This window comes from Bidens hawaiensis, unplaced genomic scaffold, assembly GCF_021521415.1.
Source record: "Bidens hawaiensis isolate Kalapana, Puna unplaced genomic scaffold, B.hawaiensis_p1.1 tig00034864_1, whole genome shotgun sequence".
Lineage (NCBI taxonomy): Eukaryota > Viridiplantae > Streptophyta > Magnoliopsida > Asterales > Asteraceae > Bidens > Bidens hawaiensis.
The window spans coordinates 94,400-100,766 of NW_027496056.1; positions in this window are offsets into that span (position 1 = coordinate 94,400).

The following is a 6,367-nucleotide window of genomic DNA, read 5'->3' on the forward strand; positions in this document are numbered from 1 at the left end:
CAATAGTTATGTGTAGAAAAAGAAATGTGAAGGTTAAGATTTTGATAGGTGTGGGTGAGGGAAGAATAAGGTGACAGTTATGTTAGGTTAGAAAATGGTGGGTGAGAGAACGTGCAAAGGAGTAATCAGTGGACCTTTTGTTTTCTAAGCCGATACAGAATCTCATTTTGGCGTCGCTGGCGTCTGGTCGGCCATAAACACTTATACTAGATGGAATGCGTAAACAAGTCGAGCAACTAGTAAGCTACTCGAAATGAATAAAAAGTTTGAGACAAGTTGAGTTTTATCGAGTCAAGGCCTCAAATAAAGGTCACTTAGTTAGTTAGTTAACGAGCTTAGCTCGAACCTTGTATGGGAAGACTGTGTAACCTCGCTACTGTATTTTTAAGGTTTAACTCTTTAAAGAGCTCGAGTGTAGTTTAGGTTCGTTAAGGTATTAAAAGCGTCGTCTAGCTTTTGAGTAATTCTATATTTTCTTTATATTAGTTTTACATGTAAAACTTGAAAGTTAAATTACTTATGGCGTCATCTAGTTTTTGAAAACCGGCCAGACTAATCCACCAATAAAACAATCGGCTCAATGACCAATCCGGTAATGTAAACTTTGTAAGATGTGATTCAAATCATTTTAAGTTATTAATATAGGTCATATAATTACATTATTATAGAGGTAGGGTACCAAAAAGACCTAAATACCCTTAAATAAGGCCCGCGGGTCAATCAGAAGTCCCTCATAAGGCACCTACGGGACATTTAAACTATCCGTATAATCAATTGAGGAAGAAACACCCTCATAGCACATGCGGAAGCATCATAGCACCCTCAGAAGTCATCCGCAAGAAGGAATAACCTTCCGCGTAAATGGCCACGAGGTAATGCTCCGGGACAGCTGTCACCTTCTAGAAGATTTACCAAGATTGCTTTCTTGGGTAATACGTGATCTTTAGGCCAAATAGCCATTGACATCTGGCAAGGTCGTTATAACTATGCACATGGCCAATATTCCCCTGATAACCAAATATAAAGAGACACGTGTCCAGGTTGTTATACATGAACATGCAACGTATAGGTTGAACCTATCACATAGGGACACGCGTCCAGACGGTTATGCAGGCTTATTCTTAAGGGACATCTGGCCCAATCACCTTCCTACATCTTTCGGCTATAAATACCCTCTCGATCATCATAAGGTATTCATTCACAATCATTGTACTCTCCCAATTTACTTAAGTACTTTATCTTCTCATCAGGACTGTACTTATTCTCACGCCGGAGGGTGGTTACGGGAAGTCCCCCCACCTCATCCTTCCCGTAACGAGCTCACGGTGTTCTGTTTTGCAGGATTCATGTCATTGGACTTTGGAAATTATGTTCATATCGTATTGAAAGTTAACCGTATACTACTCTGTGGATTCATCGGATCTAGGACCCATCAGTGGGGAGTAGATCCCTGTTTCTTCATTGGCGCCATCCGTGCTTGTGTTAGAACAACAGAAATTTTTTCCGTTCTTTTTGCGATATGGCTCAGTTACCTAAAGGGCCGAGGGAGAATCAAACACAACCTTCGCGTGATCTGAACCTTGAAACACGTGAAGGAGCAACATCTGTGTTTAATCGAATTACACCTCCTGCTACACGAACTGATGCCATGAACCCTGGAGGTTTTACCTTGGGTGGTTCAACGGCTCGAGGGTTGTTTGCTCAACAGGAAGACATCACTCCGGTGGACACCGGAAACGTTGTTACACCGACTACTGACTTGGGGTATATCACAGCCCCAGGAGGTTCTAATATATAGAACCTAGAACGTATTCCAAGAGAAGTCCATCGAACTCAGTCAGAGTTAGGTTTAGAAGAAGACTCCGGTGACTCTAATCTAAGAAGAGCTCACCGTCATAATCTCATAACCGAAGAAACTTTGTCTCCGGACGAGTGGCTTCGTGTTTAGCAAGAAAGTTTAAAAGCAGAGTATGAACGTCGAGTCCGGAATGAGCATTTCCATGGCCGTACCTTGACATACGATGAGCCTCCCAGGAGATCAATTTCTCCTCCCATAAGGGGAAACCACATCCAATACAGTTTGCCACCAGAGCGAAACATGAGCGAAACCCGAAGGTTGCGTCCTCGTCCCCGCATAGATATGCGGGTGCCATCATATGAGGACGAACTGGATGGGTACGACTCATCTTTTTGGCCGGATGGTAGTTTTTATAGCGGGGATAGTCGTCTTCCTTCTTACGGAGGAACTAGCTACCCACGACGAGTTGTCCGTCAAGCGGAATATCACAGCGATGCTGAACATGATTTTTCGAAACCATACCGTCCGGAATCTTTTGCAGAGAAGTCGAAATTTATTCTAAGTATCGCACAGGCTTCATTTCCAGTAAACGAGAAGTCGAAAAAATACCTTCGCATTTTTTGACAAATTCCTCACCTTGGGCGTACATAGCCTCAGAGACAATAGGCTCCGGCGTAAGGCTTGTGGAGAAAACAAAATTACTTTGTGTACGCTCCAGAAAGGGTACGTCACGCTGAGTGATAGGACGGCGAACCATCATGCCTCTTCTCGTGTCCACAAGCGTAGAGAAAATCGTACCTTCAACTACAAAAGAAAAACGTCAAAGAAAGAATACTAGGAACCAGGAGTATGACAAGTAAACACTTACTCCCATCGGAATTCTCGTAATATGGTTCCAAGGTAGGAAACGACCACAATCGACTCATCCGGGCATGAACCATCGCCCCTTCGTGAATAGGACGCATGGGCGTTGGCGTGCTGGTCAATGTGTCAAACCACTTGTGTCCCTCATATTCAATAACGGAAATTTTGGGCGATGCATCTTCCGGTTTCCGTTTCGTCATGGCAAAAGGAATAGCATCTTCCCGAATCCAAAAGAACTTGGATTTCCATCCATGAATACTACGGATCCATTCGAAACCAATCGGACCCTTTCCGGTGGTAGCAAAACCGTACCACCCATCACGATATGTCATTTTGTAGAAAATGGCAAACATGTTAACGGACGGTTCGTAATTGTGGGATTGGCAACAGAATTCGAAGTGATGAATCCTCAGCATCCCGAACGGGTGGATTTGAGATAAATGGAACCCATACTTTCTTAATATGGAACGAACAAACTTCGTCACGGGCAACCGGAAATTACCCGTAGTGAAGTGGTCTAGGTATACAGCCATCTTCTTCGGTGGCGATGCCGTTGCAATGGCCACAGGGGCAGGGCGTTCAGCCTCCCACTCCGGGGGGAAACCGTATACATTTTTAACATCCTCGAAGTCTTTTTCTTTAATATCACATCCAACTTCACTAATGGTGGGAGAATTCCTTTTCTGAGCAGCCATGGGAATCAAGTATTGAAGACAGGTGTATGAGAGCAGAATTCTCTGATTAAAGGGAAAAATTTGTAAGTAATAAGAATGGTTGAAGACATCAAGGCCTATTTATACTTATCGCAATTAATGCGACCGTCTGACTAACAGAGGAGAGAGAAAATAAGGACCATGGGATGATGGACACGTCAGGCGGGAGAATCGACAAAGTGGTTACAGGCTGTCAAACAAACGTCCTGTCAGCCCCCGCCCAAAATTTTCTCTCTGCCAAGTCACCAGTATTATCCATTCAACTTGCACAAATCTAAAATCTGAAGAAAGATATTTTGCAAAGATTCCTTTCATTAATATCCAAAATGGTGATTACAAAAGCACGAAAAGAAAATCACAAGTGTGAGTTTTGACACATACATCTACCCTATGGATCTTAAGGCGTCGTGCCTTCCGGAGAATTCTAGTCCGCATCATCAGCCTTGTCATCACTCGATTGGTCATCATCAGACTCGTCATCAATGTATATCCGCAACTGCTTCACTCCATTTTCAGACAAGGCAAATCCCGGAAGCATATGTTGCAGCGGAAAGACCAAATTATCATATTCTTGAACCCGCATGTCAAGTTCTTGCTCCGCGTCAAGTCCGTAAAGAGGATGGCTCTCGACATGTAGTCTGGATTGGGCAAAGGTCAACCCTTCGTTAAAACCTTTCACCCGGCCAACCTCTTCAGAAGCAGTCGTCAAGTACCAAAAAGACCTAAATACCCTTAAATAAGGCCCGCGGGTCAATCAGAAGTCCCTCATAAGGCACCCACGGGACATATAAACTATCCGCATAATCAATTGAGGAAGAAACACTCTCATAGCACATGCGGAAGCATCATAGCACCCTCAGAAGTCATCCGCAAGAAGGAATAACCTTCCGCGTAAATGGCCACGAGGTAATGCTCCGGGACAGCTGTCACCTTCTAGAAGATTTAGTAAGATGCTTTCTTGGGTAATACGTGATCTTTAGGCCAAATAGCCAATGACATCTGGCAAGGTCGTTATAACTGTGCACATGGCCAATATTCCCCCGATAACCAAATATAAAGAGACACGTGTCCAGGTTTTTATACAAGCACATGCAACGTATAGGTTGAACCTATCACATAGGGACACGTGTCCAGACGGTTATGCAGGCATATTTTTAAGGGACAGCTGGCCCAATCACCTTCCCACATCATTCGGCTATAAATACCCTCTCGATCATCATAAGGTATTCATTCACAATCACTGTACTCTCCCAATTTACTTAAGTACTTTATCTTCTCATCAGCACTGTACTTATTCTCACGCCGGAGGGTGGTTACGGGAAGACCCCCCACCTCATCCTTCCCGTAACGAGCTCACGGTGTTCTGTTTTGCAGGATTCACGTCATTGGACTTTGGCAATTGTATCCATATCGTATTGAAAGTTAACCGTATACTACTCTGTGGATTCATCGGATCTAGGACCCATCAGTGAAGAGTAGATCCCTGTTTCTTCAATTATTTTTACAACATTTTTGCAACCATGGAGGTTTATAATTATATGAAAACTCCTATGCATATGTTCATCATCAATACAATGATTTGTCATACATAAGGATAAATGGATAATATTGTTACTATTTAATGGGTGGTGCTTTGGTAAACAATTGAGTCTAGCAAATATATCAACGTCAAATTCATTTTTTCACATTTTTTTTATAAACTTACTAAAAGGCATATGTTTTTAACTAAGTTACGGGGTGAGATATGATATTGACGACATTCCAAATAATTATGGTAATGTAGAGCATTATTACAACGTTATAGTTTTGACTAGAATAGTAATAGTTACTTTAATGTTTCTTACACTTTTTATATAAAATTTGTTTGTATTTAATTCTGACACTTAAAGTTTTAGACACTTAACTAGGGTTGTCACTTTTACCTGAAAACCAACTCGAGAAAACTCGTACCGGAACTAACCCGACCCGAAAAATCTGAACCCGAGAAAGGACTAACACGAACCTGAACAGAAGTAATTTTGGTTAGTTCTCGGGTCTAATTTATGGGTTTTGGGTCAACTTGAAAAACCTGAACAAACATTTAGTTTAAAACCAAATATATTTTTAGGTATATATGCTAAACCTATCCGCTAAGGTTATCGGAATCCGTCCCATATCGACTATCCGGCCCAGATTGAGTGCTCTCATTCCACCTATTATGGATTGACTTTATATTTTATGTATATGTTCTATATATCGCTAATTGCAACCGTAATCGAGCACACATGTCATGCCATATTGAAGACGTGCTTAAGTTGTTTTTTTATTATGGTTGGACTTTGTTAAATTCTACTCTTTTTCTGAGTTGTTTTATCGGTTTATGTCGGTTTATTTTGGTTATATATGTTATGAAGAAGAACATGTAACTTTAAATTTTAGCATTATAGTTTTTATTTATTTTTTTAGTTTTTAAGAATACTTGAAACCCGATTAACCCAACCCAAGAAAACACAAACCCGAAAAACCCGTGAGAGATTTAGATTGAGTTTCGAGTAAAGATTAAAAGCTTTGAAACTCGAATAACCCGACCCGGGAAACCCGAAACCAAAAAAACAAACCCAAAGAATACCCCTACATAGCTACACTTAACCCAATATTCACGAAGTAGGAATGATAATGTAAAAGCAAAAATAATAATGTAGTATAATGAGATTAATATCAACTTTAATATTTTTTAATAATGTTATTTAACCATCTAGTATCAAATAATGAGATGCAAAAGGCTTTTTTACTTTTACCTCGTGATCCAAGTTTTATCATTTTTTTTAAGTTTTGAATGTCAGCTTTCATTTGGGCCCACATGGTTCAATTGATTTTGGCGGGCCTTTTCTAGTGTGGGCCTAGTGCATACTGCACAAATATCAATTACATTGTAACCTTTTTAACTTATATTAATTAAAAAAATATATACAAAATAAATCAGTGTCAACAATCAACATCTTATAATAAAAAC